This window comes from Podarcis tiliguerta (genome assembly GCF_965153285.1).
Source record: "Podarcis tiliguerta genome assembly, chromosome: 5".
Taxonomy (NCBI): Eukaryota; Metazoa; Chordata; class Lepidosauria; order Squamata; family Lacertidae; genus Podarcis; species Podarcis tiliguerta.
This window is the reverse complement of record NC_139538.1, coordinates 65,311,564-65,337,595: the sequence shown is the minus strand read 5'-3', so window position 1 is coordinate 65,337,595 and position 26,032 is coordinate 65,311,564. Positions and strand designations below refer to the sequence as shown.

Here is a 26,032-nt window from a genome sequence, read left to right as displayed (position 1 = left end):
GGATACCATTGAATTCTTCCTTGCAATACTACAGAAGATAAAACCTTGAACCCCTGTCATAATGTTAAGTCTCTAAAGGCTTGCCCACACTTTCCTTTTGCCTTGCATCTTCTAGGCACAGGTCCGCATTTTTCCGTTCTGTGTCTGATTGCTTCCCACCCCCACCCCCGCCACTTTCTCCAGGAAAATCTGATCTTTATGACTGAATCGGAGCAAATTACAATTTAGATTTGCAGGAGATTTCCATTTGCTCTGATTCAGTGGTAAAGAGTGGGTTTTCTTGGGGAAAGCGGCAGAGCAAAAAGAAAGAAAAACTGCTCAAACAGGGAGCTTTAAAACACAGATCTGTGGCTTGAAATACGGAGCAAAGGTAAGCACTGATGAATCCTAACAAGAAATATCTCAATCTCAAACCTTTATTGGCATATAGACAAAATTCTGAAAGGTTCAGTACAATAAAATCACTCAGCAAAATAGGCAGCAAGGAATATTTCATATTTCTACATATATATATATTCATTTTCATTTCTTAATTGGTATTCATATCTATAAATAAATATATTACTTCCTAGAGACTAAATGCTTTAAAGTCTACATCCATAGCTCTCTGAATGATTTTTTTCTGTTTAGCCGTCATCATTGGGACCGGGGGCAGGGAAGCAGATCTAGTATATATCTTAGGCCTAAACAATTTCATCCATGCAGAAACATAAATTTATTTATTTTTACATAGGTGACCGAAGAACCCTGTGATCTGAAAACAGTATAGCCAAATCCAAAAGTTCAAGGCTCTCAGACAGAATCTTTCTATAAATCACTTTGAGTTACTTTTGTGAAAACAAATAATAATAATTAGTACTACTGTATAATGAATAATAATAATATACTACCAAGGTCACTACAAAATGAATAAAAGCAGAGGTATTTCATACCCTTTACACACTACTCTCGTGGTTAAAATTGAATCACAAAAGTGTCGCGCTTGTCTGCCTGCATTTCAGCTTGGCTATAAAAATTCCAGATTGAAAACAGAAGTCTGCTATCAATGACCAATGTCTCCAACCCTGCCCATAACATATTCATTTCAAAAAGCCTTTGGATTTGAGTGCTTTCTGCAAGATGGGACAAGTGGAAACCATGATCTATGGCTGATTGGCCTGATCTAATGCCAATTTGTTCATCTTCCAGAATGTTTACTTCATCCATTCCAAAACTTGATTCCATAAAAGCCTAGCATAATTTTTGCCAATTACAGAAATAAGACTAATTGAACATAACAGGATATGCTGACCCATTGGATCAGATTGATCATTGAAAATCTTGTTAATTACTGTCAAGGTCATGGCACCAAGGGAATTGGCATCTCAATAGTGAGTTCTACACAGAGACACATATGCAAGCACACCATATTTACTGTTCAGAAGTGGAGTGGGGTACCTGTGGACATCCAAATATTGTTGACTTTTAACTCCAGTAAGCCCCAGGGGCTAATGGTAAGGGGTTATGGGAACTGTAGTCCAGCATTGTCTAGAATGTCAAAGGTTTTCCATCATTGTTTCAGATTGACTCACAATATAAGTTGGATAGAAGTTGGTGCTGTTGTATCTTAAGTTTCTGTGTCATTGATTTAAGTTGTAGGTAGACACAATCTTTATTAGTTGTCCTTCATATACAGCTTGTGTATGTGTAGCAGACATAACATCTAGACTTGTTGTAAAGTAAGGTAGAGTTAGAAGGTACCAAACTGCAAATTTGAAACACATTAGAGAAATAGTCTCACTCTATCCTGCCTTGGCTAGTCCACACCTGGAATACTGTGTCCAGTTCTGGGCACCACAATTTAAGAAGGATCTTGACAAGCTGGAATGTGTTCAGGAGAGTGAGACCAAGATGATAAAGGGTGTGGAAACAATGTCTTACGAGGAACAGTGAAGGGAGTTGGGTATGTTTAGCCTGGTGAAGAGGAGACTGAGAGGAGATGCCCCTCAGAATCCCTTTCAACTTTGCAATTCTGAAAACAAGTGTTCTACCACTAAACTAGAGTCACTCCCCTATCTTCTGGATGCCTGGCAGTATTTTTCTGGCATGCTTAAAATAGGGGTGTGCATGGCGCCCTAAATCCACCTTGTATCCATAGCTGTCCTTTTTGAAAAATGTCCTCAGTCTACTTTAATTTGTGATTCAGGTAACAAGCTGTACTCTATAAAACAAAGCTCTGTATTCCCCTTAAGGGAAATCTAAAATCTAAAAAATGCTGTAACCCTTTTCCCTTAAGGCAGAAGCTGGTGAAATTTGCAGGCACGTGAGAGCTATAATGCACAGGAGAAAATGGAAAGTGGAGAATATAAAACAGACAGTGAAGCATAAACCTTTGTGTATGTTTTCATCTGATTTGTGGCACATAGTTGACATCACAACTCTTGACAACAAGGGATTTGTTCCCAGTACAAGGCAGTTGAAAACTTATAGTTAAAAACAGCCATGTCTTATGAGAGCTCTTATCACACAAACAGCTTCTCCAGATAGATGTTTTGTAATAAAATATTATTAATTACTGCAGCATAGAAATATTTCCTTTGCATCTTGTTAATAAATTACTATCCAATTTGAACTGATAGTGAAAGGATGTGGAAATATCTTAAATAAACCTCAATAATTCCCAATGTATAAGTTTCATACCACATTTTTGCAGAGTACTATAAGTTAAGTATACATCATGTAAATTGCATATTGCTCAGCTGATGTTTTGGGGAGCCTGCTTTTTCAGGTTCCTATTCTTATTTATTTTGAAGTGCAATATCAGTGGCCTTGATTTCATTGCATTTTGCTGATTTTGTTTATCTGTAGATTAATAAGACTAAAGACATCAGCTCATTGTCCATTTCATCAATTGAGAGCTTCATTGGCAAGAGTGTCTAATAAACATTGACTTAACTTATCCAGATTTCACACCTTCCCAGTCACTGCTTTCCTGATGATAGACATTCCACTTCAGCAGGCATTTTTTTCAATGTCCATGACATTAACTTATTAATACTGATAAACATTTTAATTTATGTAGTGGACTATTTTCAGCCAGATGTTGAAGTAGTTTTACTAAAGCAGAGTTTTAGCTACCTTCCAAAACTCAGTGAAGAGAGAAACTGAGACCTATTGAGACTCAAATAGATCAACTGTTTATAGGTGTAATTAAATCAGAGTTTATTTTCCCTACATTCATTCTTCAATTCGTCAAGGACAGTTTGAAGAATTGGCCTATTTATTATTTTTATACCATCTAGGATCTTAGAGTGGCATACATTATCCCATTTTATTAGAGTGGCATACATTATCCCAATAGGCTGAGAGATAAGTGACTAGCCCAAGGTCACACAGTGAGCTTCTTAGTGGATGAGTGCAGATATGTATGTGTTCAAAGACCAACATTCACTGTACCTTACTGTCTTCCTCCTGTATATCTAAATTTTGATTAAAAAGGTTGGCAGAAAATGTCCCTAAGAATGTCTCATTAGTGTTGCCTAAATTCCCTTTCCTTCCCTCAGAATTGCGTAGGTGCATCTTCCATGTAAGAATGTCCAAATTCACCATGAATAGTCACTTTTATGAAAATTCAATAGCAACACTAGTTCCAGATTATATCAGCTTTGCCCAGTACACAGTGGGTTTGTTCATGTAGTGTTGACAAGAGTCAGCCGCCACACACAGAATAGTCCTGCACTGGTGTCTTTGTGGGTCCTATTAGGAATGCATGAAATTTTGCTCATCTTATATTTTCACTTCTCCCCAAATTTCCAGGATATTTTCCTTATCCAGGACCCTTCAAATGCACTTTGAAGTCTTGGGAAGCAGATGACTCTTACAGGATATGTTTTATTTCAGTCCGATGGCCTATTTGTCCTAAGCATTATATATGCCTCTCTTTTTACCTCCAACAGTTCGTTTCAGTGCATTTGTGCACCTCAAGAGAGAGGTAAAAGGAATGTAGGATAAAAGAGTATCTGATTAACATACACTCTTCAGGGAAATCTTGGACCATCCTAACACAGCTCTCATGCCTAACTTATCTGTATGACATAAAAGGCAGCGTGACGGAGGGGACTCCTTCCTCTCTCTGCCTTTTTTTTTAATGAATCAGTTTTGTTTTAATTTTAGTACCCACTGGACTTGAATTGACATGAAAAAAATGAAATTGGGGGAACTTAAAAGTCTTCAAAGAGGGTTTTTGTGGATATTTTTGGTTTCCATTAACTTTCAGTCTATCTTCCTACATTGTTTCTCCTGAGGCATGACAGCTTCTTGACTCTTTACCAAACTTTCATGTAACAGTGCATGTTTTGTTATTTTTTAAAAAAGAAAAAGTGTTTAGTTTAGCAAGAGAATAAGCAAAAAGTATTAAGCAAAATAAAGGAAACTTGCTTATTTAACAAATGCACGTTGCCCAAAAAATAAATATAAATAAGTAAAAATTATGCAAAAATGAGACACACGTGGGGGGGGGGGAATAAGGAAATGGTGTGAAAATAGCATGCGTGGGCGGAAACAGGGAAGAGGCAGTTCGAGACATTGGATTGGAAAAGGCCTGAGAGTTTTGCAGAGGGATTTGGAGAGCCAACAGATGGGGTTGGAATGCAGAGGAGGTGGTTGACAGAGCTTCAGACGGCAGAATGACCCTAAAATGCAAGGCATCATCATTATGATGATCATCAGCTGCTGAGAAACCAAAAAAGTGGATGGTGATTACCACACTGGAAGTTGAGTGTCCTGGACTGCTTGAGATGTGGCACGTCTGTGGGTGCTGTGGCATGCAGATTTGGCTAGAACAAGTCCAACATCTGTGTCATCAAGGTTTTTGAGAAGGAGAACTGTGGGGCTGTGGTGGCAAGTGCCACACTAACAGCATGTGACCAGCCAGGAGTGGGATAAGGCTTTGGTGGAGACAGAAAAGGCACTGAACTTGTGGCAGGGAGACATGAACTGGAAGTGTGTTCCTGTGGATAGCAGCATCGTGTACCAAAAGAGCTTAGTTCCCTCCACCTCTCTGTCCTGAGCCTCTGCAGCTCAGAAGAGGCTGGAGGGTTACTGGACCCAGAGGCATCCTCACCTTCCCTGATGGGGCTGAGAGTGGAGAACCTGCAGGCAATGGGTCCTTGATCACCTCCAGAGCCAGAGCAGATTCAGCTGGTGTCTGCTCCTGAGGATCCGGCACAGATGAGGGCCCTTCAGGTTCAAGCCCCAGCCCCGGCTCAGCTGGTCCTGGAGGCAGGGACTCCTGTGCAGGCTGGGATTCCTCAGGTTCAGCCTCTGAATCCGATTCCCAGGCCATCACACTCACCTTATCCTGGATGATCAATGCAATGGATGCTGGTACAGGTCTTGACCTCACAGCATGCTGGAAGTCTTTCAGCATTGCCCAATGCATCACTTCCAGTGGATGCAATGATGCGTGGAGCAGTGAATGAACACTGGTGGAACTTGTGGAAGGAAGGTGTGCACAATTTCAAGGGATTCCCAAGCATTGCCATTGAGGTGAAGGACACTGTGCAGATGACCAGGCAAGTGGGTAGTGATGGCTTTGTTGACCTCATCCAGAAAGAAGTGGAAGAGCTAACTGAGGGCCAACAGGAATTGACTGTTGAAGAGCTGGAGGAAGTGGTCAGATCAAGTTCAGAATGAGAAGATGACATTGGTGAGCATGAGCCAGCAAGCCATAAAATATGCAAATGATCTGATTGTGGAGCTTGATTGCTCCATAGAACTCCGCCTCAAGATTATCCATGGGATTAAAGACACTCTGAAACTCTTAAATGTTTGACGAGCTCAAAAGGCAACAGTAGCAGTTGTGAATCACCATGTTCCTCAGAAAGAAATCAGCAGCAGATGTGCCCATGCAGCCCACCTCTGGATCTGAACCACAGCCAAGCACTTCTTCTGGCTACTGGTCAATTCCCCTGGTCCTCATATCTTAGAATCATGGTGCTGTAGAGTTGGAATGGATCCCAATGGTCATCCTATAATGCAGGAATCCTGCCCACAGCCATTCCGGGGTGGGCTGAAACCACCAACCTTCTGTTTAGCAGCCAGATGCACTGAAGCATCATCCAGTGAGGGAGAGAATCATAGTGTGTGGAATCATAGAATTGTAAAGTGGAACCACAAGGGTCATCTAGTTCAACCCCTGCAATGCTGGAATCCATTGCCCAACATGGGGCTCGAACCCACAACCCTGAGATTAAGAGTCTCACACTCTACCAACTGAGCTAGGAAGACTGAGAGCTGTTGTTGTCCCTCACTGTGTTTTAAACTGTTCTACCCCCCCCCCACCCAGTTTTCTAGGGGATGCTCTGGTGTTACATGATTTTGCTCATATGTGTGATGACGAGGACCATAGCTGCTGTGTAAGTAAGCTGCATGCACACAGTCAAACCTTATTTATTTTAACCACATTTTCACATTAAACGTTAAGGGATATATCTATCACCCAATGCACAAGGCACCACATTTACAAGCTGTGTAACCACAACCCCTCACCCCAACAAAATATTTTTATCATTGTTTGCATTGTCATATTTGTTTGTCTTATCAGTGAGCATGGTAAAGGGAATAAAAAGTTTATTTTTTAAAATAAGAGTGTTGCTTAAGGCGCTTGGAGTGGGAATTCAAGCTTCTTTGCTGACTTGCAAGCTAAGGTGTGAGTGAGCAGAATAAGGCAGTGTGCCTTTTTTAACCTCATGGTAATCTTCTTCAGTCACATGCAGATTTAAACCCTTCAGGGATAGGAAGATTTGTACTGCTTCAAGTATAGATCTTTTCCTGGTGGGGGAAAAATGCTAAAAGTCATTTGCAGTTGTGAAGTGAGGTCTTTTTTTCGTTTTGTTTTTTTTAGCTGCCCCGTATGATAAAACTGTAATTACAGTATTTTCAAAGGTGCAAATGCTTAAGCCTGGAAGACTGTTCCCCCACAAACAAACAAAACCAAAGAACAATCAGTGCATGGGCGCAAATTTACAAATATATCCCCCATCCAAAAAAGAGGAAACATCAAATAAGGGGACACCAGATTTGCATAAAACGTGCCCATGCTAACATATGCACAGATGCAAAGTTAGAAATTTTCACAGTAATTTAAATAGCAATTTAATACATCTCACCATGGATGGAAGTTGGGCCTTCTGTCAGGTGCTAACTGCTGGTGGACAGCTTCAAGATCCTGATCTTCCTTCTTATGGCCGTTTATCTGTCCTGTCTTCTGTAAATTAGGACTTACGCCCACCATAAATTTATGCCAAACACCCAGATCAAAAAGTCTGGAAAGTTTCCCCAAAGACTATTCAGTCATTTTAGGCCTCCCTTGCCAAATATTTGACTCAAACTGCATTATGTGATTGGCTGTGTACACTCCGGTGAAATGGTGGGATTTAAAAATAAGGTTTCTACCATGCCATAGCCTGAAAGTGATATCCAAGGAATTTAAGGCTGCTATTTGATTCTTTCATACTTTGAATGTTAGTGATCATTAATCTGGAAGCGTGCTCAGGAATGGGAGCCACTTGGCCACGCACAAAGGTACAATCCGCCACTATTAAAATCTGTAGCAGTTTTATCAACATATAGTGGAGGTGATGTGTTCTATTCATGTAGTGTCTAAAACTACATGCTTAGGCTTTTGTAGGATGCTAGTGATAGTATCCCGCTACGTGCTTTTAAAGAGGGGGGCATGACTCCATAGTTTTCGCTTCTGTAATTTTTACAGATGTGCTGTGATTCTTAACTGCTCTTTTAATTGTCTTGGAATTGATTGCATTTTAATTGCATTGTGCCCAGCTCTAAAATAATAGGATAAGCAGTGGGTCAAAATATGCTTATTAATTAAGTAATGTGCAAGCTTGTTGCTGCATGAGATTCATACTGGGTAACTCAAATTGTTTCAACGCCCAGATTCTGTCTTTTATGTAATACAGAATCCTAAAGGCTAAAAACTTTGAGGAGTGTTCACTTTATCTAATGATAATAATAATAGAAATGCTTTGCTTAGGCAAGGATAGAATGAAATGTAATTTCCCAACCCGGTGAGATATGCAGTTACTCCAACATCATCTGGTTTTGCTTTGCTTTCTAATTGTATTAAATAGCACAGCGAGTGCTTCTTGAAGCTGTTGGGCTTTAGGACCCAGCACTGCTTAGAGAGTTCCTCATTTAATCTTGTGTGATTTGCCTTTGAAGAGGGAAGTGGCTAAGAGACAGTGGGCTTTAAGTTCTTCTTACCATACCTATGTGTGAACAACAGGACTATCAAATTCATGCCTTCTTTATCCAGAGTGGAGTTCATGTGAGGATCCACTCAGTGCCAATGCTTCAGCCAAGACTGCCATTGTTTCACGTGTGGAAATTAATCCAGGTTAGAAATAACTTCAGTTGAGTTTTCTTTTATATGTTTGAGATCTCAGCTTATTGTTTTTTCTTCTTCTTCTCATATTAGTCCAGCAAAAGTAGAATGAATTAAAACTTTATTTGACTTCTGGATTAATTTTACTCCTAGCTGTAATAATTTCCCTAGTACATTTGCTGCTCTGTCCTATTAAACTTGAGGATAGTATTGACGTTGGCTTCTCAGAAGTTCATTTCTAATGGTTCAAAACCTTCCGAGAAAATAAAATTCATTATAGTACAGTAGTGTATTATGCAAACCTCTGGAATATATTTGAAAGTCCAACAGTTAATTTATGAATAATAATCAGGCATCCGAATGGTTTAAAATAGTGGGTAAGCATAAGGATTATTTTAAAAACAGTTTTAACATATTATCCATTTCTCCCCTTTCCTCCCATTGCTTCCTTTTACCAGTACTTAGTAGGGTCTTTCTTCATAAGAGTTTTATTAAAAGAGTCTTGGGATTCAAGGGTTTTGAAACAGCATATGCATGTAGGCTTTTGCAATTTGACCTCAAGTTCAAATTCAGATTAAGGATGAGAGGAATAAAAGCTTACTTTCATAAATGTGCTTTCATTCCAGGTGGATGTTTACTATGGTATAACTATCCATAAACTCAGTTGCTGTTGGTATTCATAATAATAATATTGGAAAACAACAGCAGTGTGTGTGACATTTTACAGAATACAAGAGGGCAGGTCCCTGCCCCAAGAAGCTTACAATCTGAAATTCAACACAGAAGAAGCAACAAAGGAAGAGAAAAAGTGGAGGCAGGAACCTGTGATTGTTTCAGAGGGTGTGCCAAAAACTTAAAAGCAGATGAGTTTTGAGGAGGGATCCGAAAGTAGTAAAAATGGATAGAATCTCAACACACATTCTGGAAGGTAGTTCCAAACATACATGGCAACAAGCGTGAAAATGAAGGGTCTTTTAAGGAAGCAGCAGATCTTTGGAAGAAGGTGGAACTGGAGGAGTAAAGGTCATAGAAGGGGATGTGTCAGGAGATAATCTGGGCAGGGAAGTGGAGGGCTTTGAAGGTAAGGCCAAGGAAAGCTCCTGGATCCAGAATCCAGAGCAGATTGACAGGAGCAGCGAATGATGTTGGTATCCGATGGTTCATCCAGATTTCCCCTTGTTTCACACTTTACAGGCGCAGGTCTGTATACAAGCATTTTTGTTTCTGTTTTGTCCCTCTGCTTTCTCTGGGAAAACCTGCTGTTAACTGCAGAATTGGAACTTGGTTCTTGGGTTTTCTGCAGACTGCTGTTTGTTCCCATTCAGCAGTAAACATTGGGTTTCCCTGGGGAAAGTGGTGGGACAAAAAATGAAAAAGAAAAATAGCCCTGCTCAGACATGGGCCTGAACACCATGGGAAGCGTGGTGCAAAAGGAAGTCTGGATGAACCCATAAAGGGTCCAGTCTGAGACAATGGAAGGAAAGAGAAGAGGCAATACCAATAGCCTAGGTAAAGGAGAAGACATGTCAGCAGCTTGCTTGAGATTGTGTGTTTCACTGGCCTTTGAATCTTCTTGCGTACATTTTTGCCTTTCTGTTTCCAAACTTGCCAGATCTGAACTGATTCAGCATTGTCTCTTGTCCTGCTATTGCAATGCCTTCTACCCATGACAGATCCTGAAAAGGCTCTGAGCCATATTCCAGAAGTGCACTATAATCAGCGCAGGGTGCAGCAGCTTTTATATTTTCCATATCTAAAGCAGCTCCAAGAGACTCACAGAATCTGGCAACATTATATGATATTGTTGGAGTAAAGATAGCAAACATATTGTATGTCTATGTAAACGTATGTCCCTTAATATTGCATCTCCGTAAATATTGAGTGGTGATCTGAGATCAGTCCATTATTTCTCCATATTTCTTCCATATTTCCATTCCTGCTATAGATCATTTTCCTATACCACTCGTAGGCTTTTCTGCCTAGCATAATTAAATGTCTTGTAGTAGGGATAGGGTACAATATCATAGTGATCATGATCAGTGGTGTCTTTATCACATACTGAAATAAGCATTGTAATGGTAATGATACTTATTTTTTTATATATAGAAATGAACCCATCAGCTCAGGAGCACCAAAAAAGGTTGCTGACACTTTAGTAGCCCAAACTAGAGCCAGGGCCAGATGAACTGGAACAGAAACAGCCCACCAACAGCAGCACCAATTACAGAAAACTAATGATTTGGCACTTGACCAAACTGCTGTTTACTGTTAGTATAAGACATAAGGTTTAGATTATATGGAATGCCTCCATGCATGTTTCCACAGGCAGTAGCTGATTCCAAAAAGCAGACCAGCAAAAATAACTTTAGAGTCTCTGGCCAGAGTTTCTCACTCATATGGTCCCAGCACAGATGAATTGGGTTGAACGTAAACAGCTTTTATAATCTTCTTCACAGCTGTATGTAAAATGTAGATGATTGTTCATATCAATTTAGAGCACTATAACTTTATAAGGCATGGGAGCGATGTGTTCTATAAAAAGCAATTTGTCCATACCAATGCAATTAGTTGTCATTGTATTTCAGCAACCAAGATATATTCTAATAAAATGCTGGTATTCAAAGCACCAGTTTAACGAAGCAGTTTGGCCCCCCTGTAGGTATACGGAATCTCTTAGAAGCACTGAAAGGTAGAGAAAAAAACAGCTATTTATGTTGGGGAAACCAACCTGTGCTGGCAAAATGCTAACATGAAATTGCAAATGCAACAGAAACTTCCATTTGTTTAATAGTCAATTACTACTGTCCCTGGATTTGTGAATATGGGATTTAGATTAAGACCTCATGGTGAACAGATGGACTGATTGCAGGGCTCTGAACAATATGTCCTACTGCTTCCCTGCTCCTTGTGTTCTGAGTTATAATCAAGTTTCCTTACACCCTGCCACTCAGCAACAATAACAATGGAAGTAATGCTAGCAGAGTCCCTTCAGATATGCATCTTTTCTGCAATGCCCTTATGTAGATAGAGCTTATTTTTCCAATCCCCCACCCCATGCTGTTCTTAGAATCATACCACATGGAGCTGATTGTAACAGGGCATTTGCGGTTCCTGGTATCTGTATACCCACTGGAATGTTGTAGCCTTTTTACGAATCCCCAGGGATTACTGTAATAAGTCTGTCAGCATTTTCTAACACATCCCACTTTCAGAGATTTATAACTGCATCTCAGGCTCACAGCACCTTAACTCCATGAACATAATATGAACTTCTAACCAATTTAAACCAACCTAGAATAAAACTCAGCACAAACTAAACCCTAAATAAGTCTAGCAACAGCAATTAAATGTTCACAGTACTGCAGGAAAAGTGAGAAAAGTCAGGAAGTATTTAACAATACTCCATGGAAAGGTTTTGCGCCCCCCCCCCCAATACATTTCTATCCCCAGCAGTGCTTATATCAACATTGGGGGTGGGGAGCAACTAGTGTGTAATTATACAGATCTGGTGGTTGTCAGTTTTTAAAGCGAGAACAAATGGGATTTCAATTAACAGGTGAATTGTGCTATTTATAGAAGAAGGACGTTGCTGTTGTTAGGCATTGCATGAGGGCATCAGTAGCCCATATAACTCACCCCTGGCTTGGAGGCCACTTTACAACTCTCATCCATCTCCCCAATAAGGGCGTAGCTGGCAGCCAGCCAGTGTGAGATGCCTTCTCTCTCCTGACTAGCAATTATTCCAACTTCCCAGGTAGAATGATCCCCCTCCTTCTCTCCTGTAGGTTCTCCCAACTTCCCCAGAGCCAATTGTGTGTGGGGGGGGGGGAGTCCCATTGTGCAAGTGGAAGACTTGCTTGCATGACTTAATAATTGAATCCTGCCCATAATGATGATGGTGGTGATGATGATGATGATTGCTGTTAGTATATTGAGGGACGCAGATTCCATAGTTGCACTAAATATATTTTGAAAGTTTCCAACTCCCTACACCATCTTTTGGTAAAGGGGTTGTTAGAACAGCCACAGATGCTTCAGTCACAACTTTACAGGGAAAAATAGCTCGCCATGATAATGGTATTTTTTGGTAACCTTGCTTTCCCCTCTAATATTTCTCCAACCTTCCTTTGTGCCTTTAACCCCAGACAGTGTTTTTAAAACAATAAGGGAGAATTAGAGACTCTTTAATATTGCCATATCTGGCATCTTTATTGTAGCATTTTATAAATGCTTTGCAGATATCGGTTTTAGATTTAGGACTGACATATACAATTCTATGATTCTGAGAGCCTGTCCAGGAAAAAAATGATTTAAAATTAATATACAAAGTGGCCTTAAATTTGGGGGGGAAAAATGATATGATTTGATACATGTTTGGGAAGTAAACATCAAACAACTAAATAGAATAGCTACAAAGTTCACAAAAGTAAATTCACTTGCATTTGCAAATATATTTAGAACTGTGGCTATGAATACGGGGCTTATATAGATATTCATCAGAAGCAGGTCTAGCAGAAGAGTAAGTCAACCGTGATTTGGCAAGCCTGGTCTCTTGTAACATGCAAATTGACTTAAGATGGCAGGGGTGAATGCTTCTGTTCTGCCACCAATTTTGCTCTATAGTGCAACCACTTTTTGTTATCTACTCTAATGCCCTTCATCATCTGTGATGTTCTCCCGTAGGATTCTGTCACGGGTTTGTTTCATTGCGTTATTTGTGGGAGACTTAAACAAATAACAGGCCAACCCAGTTTGTATTCTCTCCACTATGGACAGATTGTTGTTGGAGCCAGGGTGCTTCCAGACACTCAATATTTTGTGGAAGGAATTCAAGAGCATACCAGAAATTTAGGTAACCCAAGTGGTGGGGTGGGGAACTCATAGGCCAATCTCAGGCCGAAATACCATTAAGAAAAATTAAACTTGCCAAATGGAAGGAGGTGACATCAGCTGATAGGCACAGTGCCAGAGTTTGGTTCTGCTTTAGCTGCATTATCTCATCAGCTGATGAGCAGGGGTTAAATCCTGCTCAGTTGGTTGTTCCCTGCTGAGAACAAGGACATGTAGCCAAAGCTCAGTGCTTTGTCTTAATATCCTGCTACAAACAGCCCCATGCTGCTCTTTAAACCTGCAGTTTTGGATGTTACAAGAGCAGCTTGGTGCTGCTTGCAAATGGGTTTTAAAACAGCCTCTGAAAGCGGTCCAGTGATGCACTTTGAAGTCCTGACATCAGGTGATTTTTCTGGCCTGCTAGCCAGAAAAAGCTACCTTAGTTCAATAAATACAAAATACAAATACTTATTATAACAAATCCACTTAAAACAACAACATACCTTTAGCAGTTAGGAAAGTGACGGGCAAATGCACTGAAAAGTGTGGGATGAAGGAATGATTGGGGAGAAGATATATAAATGCCCCACAAGCAAATCAGGATGAATGTTTCTTGTCACACAACTACCCTGAAAATGAATCAAATGAATGTTCAATAAAGACTGAGCATAGTCTATCCTTTGTATAAGCAAGTCAGAATTATTAATAAACAGGTCATCTGGCGAAGCCCCCTTTTTCAGGTGCATATACCATGGGGTACATGTAATGTTGTAAATAGTAATAATGCACATAGCCATCATGTCCCACCATGCATTGAGAATTACCATTTTGGTGAGTGTGTGAACTGTTCCACTGACTTGAAGTTTAGAGGTCAGGCAAAATGGAGAAATTTTAAATATCAAAAGTCCAATACATATGCTATAGCGAGAGCCCCTGTCTTTCTCATCCATCATAAAGTCTGGGAGAGGCACCAGGCAATTAATTAGGGAGCTCTACAATACTTGCTAGCAGCATGGAATAAATTCAACACAAACTGGACACCATCTTAGGGGAAAGGTCAGTTCCATTAAAATAGAATTGCATATTCAAAATTGGAGTTATTTGGTTACTGCTTACTTACCAAGAGTCAAATCAGCAGGCTATAGTTAAAGGATCAATTTTATTTTGAAAATACCTGAAAACATACAGCCTTCCTCATTATTTTGACATCATTTCCCAAGTTGCATTCTCTAAGAGCTGGTGAAAGTATGATTTGTAGTTTGTATTCAATAGTAGCATTATAACTGTATATCTACCCAAAATGTGTGTGAGAGAGTGAGCGGCTATTCCCTCTTCTGTTCTACTCAGTCTAATCTTAATAAACTTACTTGGCTTTTATGAAGTTGCATGAAATCACACTGAATGGGGGACACAGCCTAGAATCTGGTCCTGATCTGTAGGCCCAAGTGGTTTGGTGCAGGGGTACCGAAGAAGATGTCGAAAATGATAGAATGGCCAGTTCTAGTGCTTTATTAAAGAAAGGTGTAAACTTACAACACAGCCATCAGAGCCCTGCTGCCTTTATAGACTTGGGACAGATACTGAAGCACTAAGCAGTCATCATGACTTGTCCGAACCCAGGAAACAAATAGCAATTACTTATATGGAAGCAAGCTGTGTAAGCTGGCATCAGTAGCCCATTTTGTTCACCCCTTGCTTGGAGGCCACTTTCCAGGTCTCATCCATCACCCCAATAAGGAAGTAGCTGGCAGCCAACCAGTGTGAGACACCTTCTCTCTCCTGACTAGCTGAGCCTCCCAAGCCCACAGATAAACATAGCATCAAAGCAAGCCAATTAACATATATCAAAGCAGGTAAATAAACATATGTGAGTTCATTCTTGCAGTAGCTAACCATTAGTCCTGGGGTTATATTGACTGTCAAGATATAGGCCTTCTGGAACATTTTCACCATTTGGTTCTACACAAGTATGTTAAGATGTGCACTAAGACTTGTGGGGTTCCAAATTATACAGTATATCATTCCTATATCCCTACTTTTCCAACAAAATAAGACACTGCTAAATGCTCCAAGGACTAGAGGCAGATTACAGTTATTTCAGAGAGTTGAAAAAGGGTATTAGAGAATGGGCATTTGTTGACTGTGCCATGTAGACTTCAAAACCCTGGAAACCTGTTTCTCCACACACAGCAATGGGACAAAAGAAATGAGTGTGCGTACCATTGGTGATGTTGCCTCTGTTGTTCCAATTTCTGTTCTCTCTGAAGACTGACTCCAGTCTTGTTCACAGGAAAGGCAAGGGGATGTGATGTTATTAGTCTTAAATATATATTGGAAAATGGCCTAATCACAAATGTATACAGCTTTATTTTAGCTGTATTGTACTGAAAATGAATGTGAGGGCATGGCAGAAACGTAGGATCACTGTAAGGTGGTCTTAGTATCGTATCTGTGTGTTTTAAGTCAGTTGTCCAAACTTAGCTTCAATAATAATATGACAAAGTGGCATTTTGAAACCAAAATGCTCCTCAGATTCCATTAATCTCAAAGGTACAGCAATATAGATCAGCATGAGGTGATTGCATAATAGGAGAGAGAAGAAGGCGTGGAAATGGGGGTGATCTGTGCGCAAGGTAGAGTTGAGAAAAGTAAGGAGGAAGGTGGAGGGGAAAAGGGAGTGGAGGTGAAAATGGACGTGGCCAAGGGGACATAGGGAATGGGGTTGAAGATGAAAGCAGAGACACGAAAAGGTCTAAATAATAGGAGAGGACAGTGACTCCATAACTGGGCAGAAGGTGAAAGGGGTGCTGCTTGGTTGCATTGTGTGGGTCTGTAAAGATGCAAGTGGTTATCATGGTTTGTGCCCATGCGAGTGACAGAGTCATGGCCATGGGGAGAAGGTGAAAATGGGGGTGCAGGATAGAAGAAAGAAGTCTGGTTGGGGAGATGAACAGTGAGCTTAGTAGTTGCACGGGGTGTGAAGGGAAGCTCATGGTAGTTCATTTGTGTGGGCAAAGAGGGGGTGGTGAGTAGAGTAAGCAGGGATGCAGCCCCTAGTATGTTCACTAGATTCTCCAATTAAAATTTCATACTCCCTTCCCAAGGATCAAGGATTCCTGGTGGCTTTGGGAGGCAGCAGAAAGTGAAGGCAACTCAATTTTTTTCTCAAATAGGCATAGGGAAGCAATTAGCGAATGTGTAATCTAGTCTGGCCACTGTATGATCTTATAACCACACAATGCTGAAGAGTATTACAGGAAGGTTCCTTAAATCGAAAATGGATGTGCATTCTGGATGCATATACAGTGGTACCTCAGGTTAAGAACTTAATTCATTCTGGAGGTCCATACTTAACCTGAAACTGTTCTTAACCTGAGGTACAACTTTAGCTAATGGGGCTTCCTGCTGGTGCCGCTGCGCCACCACAGTGCAATTTTTGTTCTCATCCTGAAGCAAAGTTCTTAACCTGAGGTACTATTTATGGGTTAGCGGAGTCTGTAACCTGAAGTGTCTCTAACCTGAAGTACCACTGTATATAAAATGCATTGATGAAAATTACTAATTAAGATTTTTAGGCAAAAATATTTTCACTGCTAGTTTAGAAAAAGCAAAAAGGGCAATATCTTTTACTCCTCTTTATTTGTTTACCTAATAGATTAAACATAAAGTGGACTTAAGTATCCACTCCTCTAGTGCTGAGAGGCTTTAAACAGATTATTCCTTTCTGGTCAAATGATACATTGTAAATGAACGTAAGCTGCTGTACTCCTTTGTTGCTAATGAAGTGGGAAAAGCAAACAAAGAGCCCCTGGCAAAGGTTGATTGGACACACAGTATATTCAAGGAGCTAGCCCTGATTATCAGTGGGATATCAATTTGTCTTAGGGCTGCAGCACCTGCTACTAATTGCTGGTGAGAGCTCAGTGGTCACTGTATAGTTTACCCCACAGCTCGTGCTCTCTCTCTCTCTCTCTCTCTCTCTCTCTCTCTCTCTCTCTGTGTGTGTGTGTGTGTGTGTTTGTCTGTCTCTCCAGTAGCTGCTGAGAGCAGGACAGCTAATTGCTATTGCTTTAATGCCAGTGAATCAGTGTGCTGAGCTAATAGCTGCAGATAGAGGGCACACAAATTCCTGCTTGGAGTGTATGGCTAGTTACTTGTGATGACTAAAGCGGCTGGAGTGCATAGCAGAACGTGGAAAATGTTTTTTGTGGCTTTCTGATATGAGAAGGTATTCTTTCCCCCCCAGAAAAATGTTCGCTGTTGTTCAGGCTATGATTGTGATGAATGTTTCTCATGCAAAGAGATTGCTGCGGTTCTTCACTTCACCTTGTTTACCTTGAAAAGAGAAAAAGGAAACCTCGTTCTTATGTGCGAGACACTCACTGTAAACAGGCTTAGCAGGAACAGAAACTTAATGCACAACCCAGCGTTGGCTAAGCATGAAACTTTCAGCTATTCAGTAAGTTGTTTTTCCCCACTTTAAACTGGCATTGATGGTAAACTACCTGAAGAGTGGAGATTCTCTCAAAGAGCGAAGTAATGTATCTAGCTTATGAATCATCTGCTTTGAGGTTTATAGCTGGAAGCCGGCAGTAATGAAGTGGTACTACTAACCATTTATTTTAGATGTTCAGTAGCTTCTCTCACCCTGTCTTCTGCATATTAACTTCTGTAGCATGCCTGCTTTTACTTGTTGTGTTTTGCTTCTTAAAATTCTTGTCTGTTCACAATTGCAGTGTAAGTCAGTATATGCTTGCAATTTTCTAGTGTGGTGTTGAAAGCAAGTTACCTTAATTATGGATTTGGCTGTTCTGTGTTTTGTTTTTTGTCTGATGAAAATAGTTGAGAGGGCTGTTATCCAGAAAGAAGGGGCTGCATTTTACTTGTTGTCTAATGAGGCACCATTTGATCCATATATTAAGTTAATTGGAAAGCTGTTCAGAGAAAATATATGAGGTTGGTTTATTCATTGCAGCAATAAGCCCTTTGCATGAATACAAAATAGCTGAAGTAATAACTTCTTTGCAGAGTTAGTGTGTTTTACTTGTGGAAAGTCAGCATACAATTTCCTAAACATGTGCATAGTTTTACTTTATATACACCCCAAAATGTGTCCAGCTATGGTGTGAAATTCCGTGTGCTTAACAGATATCCACATTATTCTGACAATCACTGTTGCTATTTTTGTTTGTTATTATTAAGAGATATAAGACACGACTAATTGGGTCATTCTTAGAAGATAGATCTTGCAAGTTTAAGTCTGCAACCATACTTTTCTGATTCTCACAGACAGCTAATTGTTAGAGCTGGTAAGTGAATTTGGCAGGAGGTGAAGTTGATGCTTCTTCTGATAACAAAAGAACAATTAATTTACACACTAGGGAGCATTTTCAGCATTAACTGTGCTGTGGCTAGCCTAACGGTTATAGCGGAAAACCCCAACTTTCTATGCTACTTCCAGTTACTCTAGTCCAATTATGGGTTCTCTCTCTCTCATGTTTGAAAGGGTTGCCTTATAGCTGATAAAGTGTTATTTGATGCTTCTATCCGGTTGTGGTGTTACTCTTGTTTCAGCAATATAATCTACCTAGGTTGGAGTCAGAGCCCTATGAAATAAGAGTGCAGTTTAGACAGCGTACTGTTCGGCTTAAAGACAAAGCACCTCTCTCTTTGCTGATGCAGTGATGTGCTTAGGGCTGGAATGTTAGCTTCAATCACTTTGCCTCACCAGTTATCCTTGAATGGTAAGCGTGCAGGCTGTAGCAAACTATGGAATTTCCTCTGTGCTTTATAGTTATCTACTTGTCTTAAATCACTGGTTGGAATAATTGCATTGTCATCTCATGTCATCTTAGCTCAGGTGCAATAGCTTTGCCAGGGGAGCAGTCGCCTGTAAAAATAGTGGCACTGAAGTTCTTAATAATCTTTGAAAAGTGTTTTTTTTCATATTGGATTATTGATTTACCCATGTGTGTCTCTGGTATGTTTGTTGCAAATATTAGGTACTGTTCAGTGCTGAATTAGTAAGTCAGGATCAAGCAATGAAGTTTGTGAACTATACAATAAAGGATACCTTGATCCGTCAGTTTGAAGTGTTAGAGCCAAGTGCCAACAGGTGAGCAGATCCGACCACATGAGAAGAGTTTAGGAGCAAACTCTAGATCAGGCACCCCCAAACTCAGCCCTCCAGATGTTTTGGGACTACAATTACTATCATCCCTAGCTAACAGGACCAGTGGTCAGGGATGATGGGAATTGTAGTCCCAAAACAGCTGGAGGGCCAAGTTTGGGGATGCCTGCTCTAGATGGATAGACATGTTAGTTTGTTGCAGCAAAAGTTACAAACATTCCTGTGGTAGCTTAAAAACAATTTTATTGTCGAACAAATATATCCATAGTTTAGGAAGGAATATGTGTGAGTACTTAAAGTTTAGTATGTTACCAGTAGTCCAATGCATTCATGATTTCACACTTTCTGCAACATCACAATACAGATTCAAGCTATCCTAGACCTAATTTGCCCATCTGTGCCTAAAGAGGCAGTTGCAGAACTAGCAGTTTTTATTCACAATTAAGTAATCATGAATAAATGCTACCTCTTGATTCTGTAACCCGAATCACTAATAGATTAGAATCCCCTTACAATACTTAAAGAAACATTCTCAAGATCATATAACAAAGGCTAGTGTATACACTTTAACCTAGCTCTCACTTCTCCCACTTCTATAACAAACCAGATTCAAACTCAGAAAAAAGATTTTTCTAATTATTTCACTGCACATTTATATCCTCAACGTTATGTTAACCTCTGATCCAGTTTAAATTTAAGTGTTTAATGCATTATTACATTTATATCCCACTTTTCAACCAATAGTTTTCACAACTAAAATGGAAAAAAACTTCATTATAATTATTTAAAAACCTATAACTAAAAGTTATCACTTCTGCTTCCGAAATCTGTCCTATACTCCAGTTTCACTACCAAGATACTGTGAGAAAATTATTTTCCATGAATGCTCTTTGCTTTCTAACCCTTGTGAAGTGATCTTGTGAATTCAAGTAGAAAAAGGAGAGCAAAACTGGAATTGAGGTCTCCACCATGCAAGATGAGACCTCACATCCTGCATTGTTAAAATAAGATATTCACACTTCACTGAATTATTTCTGCCAATGCTGTATTTCCTTGCAATGCATAACAATGAAGGGGTGGTGAAGAATGCATTTGCTTTGGTGCATTCTTGTGTTCGTTTTGTGCTAGTTTCTTCTTGCCATCCAAATTGTGATCAAAAGTCAAGATACATTATGCCTCCCTGTGGAAATCAAGTTCACTATGCAGAAGTAAAGTTACATTTTTAACTGATCCCCTTGTATCATCCTGTCCAAATGGCAGGAACTTCCATGACTCTTCTGTTCCTCCAGAGGCAAATATAAGCTCAGAGATTACAGTTCCCTTGCTCCCAAGGGCCAGAAACTTACGTACTATGAACTAGTTCAGGGCATGCACCCCAGGGCTTTTTTAAAAAAGGTAAGCTGTGTGTGGAGGGGACTTTCTATACTTCCTTTCCGTGTTCAGGATTTAAAAACCACAAAATGTTAATATAAAAAAATGGAAATGCTTTGGGGCATTAAAAAAATGGAAATGCTTTTCAATAATTATTAGCCCAGTGTACATACTGTGATTAGTTTCCCAAGCAAACCCTACATGTATGGTGTGAAGCTCTGAAGAGAACAGCTGCTCCTAACTTGGTTGTTGAAATTTAAACATGCCTTCAGCATGTGGCAATTGATGGAAATCAGGATGCTCATCTGAGTTGGACTGCCAGAAATAAATTGGCTATGTTGTACTCAGGTACTGCAAAAAGGGAATTCAGGGTGTGACATTAGAGGCCACAACTGAAATTTCACCATACATGTTACAAATTGTCAACAAAAATGGCAGCATGCTAGCAAGCTTCCATATTGCTAGTGGCTACAGATGTATAATGGATTTTTTTTTACTTATGAAATTTTCTGCAGTAATTAAATGTTTTTTATTAAAGTGTAGGCTGACATTTTGATAAGGTGAGCTTGTGTGGACACAATATTTATTTTAAAAATCTTCAATGCATGAGCAATGCTAGTTCCACAATAAAATCCAGACTTTGAGAATCCTAAGGACAGATTCTTACAGTGATGTGAATTCTGCTACACAATTTTCCTTTGAGCTGAAAATTTCAGAAAGTTTGCAATAATTCCCCTCTGAGGAGTCTATTGATGTGTTAAATGTTGCTAACCCTTTTATACGTTTATCTTCTCAATGAGTGGATCTACTCACAAGAGTTGTGTAATATCAGACAAAGGAACCTATCTACTTCTGTGTGCCCAGAGTACTCCTTACTGAGAAATCTTTTTTGAGGAAGTTGAATTGTAAGATTCTTACATTGCTCAGCTAAGTAGCACAACTTAATGTGCAACAGAGTGGCGAAGCTAATATATGAACGGGCTCTTTAAAAGTTACAAAAACTCCACTGTGAATTGGTTTATTGTGTTTAGCAAGCTGTAGAAATTCTTCATGTGTCAAAATTTTATAAAACTAAACTTTAATCTTGAAATAACTTGATGTATGCACATTTGCTTTTAAAAGACCTCATTATCTAATAATATTATCTAGAGAAAACTAATGCCTTAGTGTCTACAGGCAGTATCATTTATTGATTTCCATCTGTTCATAGTTATTCAAGTATATGATTGTTCCAGCGGGTTTTAAATTAACATAAATCATTTAGCCAGTGCTGTAACAACTTTACTAGCTTGGCTGATCTAATTATTTTATTATCCATTTGCATTGTGGTTGTGTTTAGTAACTTCGGAAACAAATTGTTCCCTATTTGAAGTTTGCTCCAGTTCGTAACTTGTATATTGTTAATCTTGGCTACTGATTGCACAAGATAATGATGTTTTTAATTATCTCAACCTTCTGTGGGCAAATGATCCCTTGGCCAGAATCCAGAGCCCTCTTGGCTCCGATGTTCACATAATGCTCAGCACAATCACAGACTGCCCTCCTCACTGGACTCCCTGACTTTGAAATGAATGGAGCACCCCTTGCTTGTACAGAGGTTCAAGAGGTTGGACCTGCTGAAGTTGCATTTAGCAGTAGAATCAGTGTGGTGTATAGAGCATTGGACTGGGATTAATGAGAGCTGCTTTCAAATCCCTACTCCATCATGAAGCTCACTAGCTGATCTTGCACTGGTCACTGTCTGTCAACCTAGCTCTACATCACATAGTTGTTTTAAGAGCAGGGAAGAACTTTGTATGGCACTTTCAGCTCCAGGCCAGGATTGAAACGAATACATAAATAAATAAGATAGTGTGAACGTAAGCAGTCCAAGATGAATGGCAAACTTGCATCTATAAGGGGCTTTAGCCTGTGGTGCTTAGGAGGGCTTCAAGCAGCTTCATTGTGAGATATTTGTATGTGTTTGCTGGTTAGTGGAAGATTCTGATTTATTTATTTATTTACTTATTGCATGGCACATTGAATGGTGCTTTTTGAGCATTTGTAGTGACAACCCAAAACCCAAATTCTGTGTGGATGTTGCCATAGCTATTCCCTCAGGATTGAAAAGGGTAGCATGCACAGGCCTTTTATATGGCTACCCACACTTAAAGAAGTTGTATGACTTGGCCTCAGTAGTATATAACCCCTTTGTTGTATACTTCATTTGTTATTGAAACTGCATTTCCCCGAGTTCCATTTTCTTCACTAACACCAATGTATCACGTAGGAAACATAATCATTCAGCAAATGTAGTAAGAAAAGACACCTAGAGATAAATTCATTGGGAAACCCACTGCAATGGGCTTTTGCTGATGGCTGCAGTTCATTTGAACGTTATGGCTTCCATGTTCTTCCTTCGTGGGATGAAAAATACACCCTATAAGTTGCCATTCTAGCACATTCTAAAATAAATTTGCTTCTTGTCTTCTGAACGAATCCTTCTGGCAGTCTTTTGAGTTGTTGAAAGGATAATCTCTTAAGTTAAGGTGGTGAGTAGGGCTAGGCAGAATAGTGTTTGCTCAGGATGAAAGAAACACACTCGGAATTGAATTGTGAATTAGAAGTAACTTCCCACTGGATATGAATGTTCTATTGCTGAGAGATGTGTGATTTCTATTATTTAGAAGTTTCTTTCATTTCTGTATTCAGTGAAAGGAAAGCTTGAGCATGGCCAGTAGAATTAATAACAGCTTCCTGTGTAAAGGAAGACAGCCATGTACTTAATGAAGTGCATCATTCTAATAGCAAGTCCTCCTAATGAATGCTTTCCCTGTTGTTTTAGAAAGGAGCCAGAGTGACACTTCTCTGATTCTGGATCACTGAATCCGTATGGAAGCACAATTTGTTTGTCTGAGAAGAGTCTCCTTTAATTTTATTTTAACATTCAGGATGCAAGTCTATTACTTACTTTACATTTCACATTTGGTGTGCTAGTGCGGGGTGTTACATTTTTAGCCATACAATTATTTGCTATTACAGTCAAAACTTGATGAGATCATATCAACTAAGAGCTCAATGGAAGTAAAACATAACCCTCACTAAAGATGCCTGGAATAATGATAAAAGCATGGAGATCTGATACATTTGTTTTTCAGTATTTATTTCCTGTGTACTTTTTTAACAAAAAACATTTATGATAACAGCTGATATAAATATGTTAATGGCTACAGAATAATATCTCCTTGAAATATGAACAGATGAGTTTCAAATTAAGTGCAAAATGATATGCACTCACATAGTCCACATGATGTACTCTAAAGTGGCTGAAATCGCCAGGAAAAGAAATCTTGGGGTTGGTAGTAGAAAAGGTAAATTCACAAATTTACAAAGGTTTTGTAAATAATACATGGGTGAATTAATTGCAATATTATTTTATGACTTTTTTAAAAAATTCAAGCTTTTTCATAAGATAAAAAAATGCAATCTAAATAAAGCACAAAAACAGAAAGAAAAGAAAAAATACAGACTCCTCTCTCAAAGGTAGCTCTTAACTCTTGTCTCACATAGAAGGTGGTGGACCCTCCCAGCTCTCACCTGGGAGCATTCCTTTCTTCTCCCAGTCTCTCACCCTGAGAGGACTTTCCTTCCCTGTGTCTCACTCAAGGTCCTTCCACCAACCATTCACCACCTTCATGTGGTTGTAATCCTTTGACCCCAAAATGGACCAGAGCAGAGGACACAAAGGAAGACAAAAAATATACAGAAAAAAGCAGAATATCCGTCTCTTACACAGAGAAATAATTTACTGTAGAATGACATCCAGATGATCTACTTTCTGTTAGGCAATATTTCCCCAATCTTGCAACCCGAATGTTTAAGATTAATTCATTTTTCTTTTCAGTCCAAAAGGGGTTCTCTAATTATTGTTATTAGCTCAACCATTTCACCCTCCTGTTCTGGCAATCATTTATCTATATTATTCTCCGTAGTCTCTGCATTCTCTTTGATCCCACTTTCCATTTCATTCTTCTCTGGTCTGCTTTCATTCTCCATTTCATCAGTCTTGGATCTAATCAGTTTTATTTGCTCATCAAACATTTGTCGAAGGGTGCCAACAGTCAGTGGAATGCCCAGCAATATACTTGTCTTTCTGAATGTTCTTGATCTTATTAACAATTCCTATCACTTTATCACCCATCTCCACTTTAAGATCTTCACATCATTCTCTTTTCAAATCACATTCCTTTCCTATGGAGGAAAAATGAAGTGGCAAAGTTACTTTCAATTTCCAAGCAACACTTTTATTGAGAAAACAGAGAATTAAAAATGAAGAAGATAAAAATTCTTAGCACTCAGAACTCCCAACAGGGCTCTTATGTGGCTTTTGGGCAAAATGTTGATGCTTCTGCTCATGCGTCATTCACCCACATCAGCTTCTCAGTCTTCAGATGTAGAATATGGCTTTTTCGGAGCATCAGAGGTTAATTCTCTGTTCACTTATCTCCAGAGTGATTTCGATAGCCAAGATCAGGCATAGGCAGACTCGGCCCTCCAGATGTTTTGGGACTACAACTCCCATCCTCCCTAGCTAACAGGACCAGTTGTCAGGGATGGTGGGAGTTGTAGTCCCAAAACATCTGGAGGGCCGAGTTTGCCTATGCCTGGCCAAGATTTATGCCTGGGTATCATCAGTCTCCACATCATTATCTCCACCAGCAGCCTGATGACAAAAGACATTCAGTCTACCATGTTTCTCCCCTGAAAGCCTGTGATTTTATAAGACTTAAAGGGTGGGATGTGCTGGTTTTTACAGTGTTCTTAGATCTGGAGTTTGTGATGTTAAAAAACCTCCACATGTTTTGTCTTACGAAGATTGTAAAAAAGGGGAACAAAGTGTAAGTCACATGCTATTTATCAGATGAAATATCACCCTTACACAAATCAGTCCTGTATTGAATTTGAATGCTCACTTATATTTACATTTACTTAGTGACCTATAGTTTTAGCTTTTAGTAGACTTTGCTAATAACACATTTATTTTTCAGTATCTTTTGATGTTGAAGAAGTGCTGAAGATTAGAATCGCTTTTGGGGCTTATATTCAAACAGTCAGCTAGCTGTTGCACATACTAAAATTATTCTTAGTGGCCTTCTAAGTTAAACACTTTTATTCACTTACTAATTGGATGAACAGCATCTAATCAAAGAGACAAGACCTTCCAAAGGCTGAAAAAGAAGCATAGTGGCTTCAGCTTACCTATTGGTTAGGGCCTGTTAAGTTTACTGTGTACTGGGAAATACACTGGGAAATTGATACCTACATTGACTTCCACATAT

The 26,032-nt window shown here is 39.5% G+C and overlaps 1 protein-coding gene across 24 annotated transcripts in view; it reads left to right on the top strand.

Annotated features, from left to right (window-relative positions):
- The window catches only part of PCDH15 (protocadherin related 15), a 609,044-nt gene that overhangs the window by 247,050 nt on the left and 335,962 nt on the right, over positions 1 to 26,032 (top strand). Inside the window, exon 1 of one of the 24 annotated variants that reach the window (XM_083441359.1) lies at positions 8,274 to 8,395. The exons of 17 other annotated variants lie outside the window; for them this stretch is intronic. The gene's annotated coding sequence lies outside the window, so the exon portion shown is untranslated. 6 more of the 24 variants (XM_083441367.1, XM_083441365.1, XM_083441360.1 and 3 more) reach the window with 6 other exon arrangements.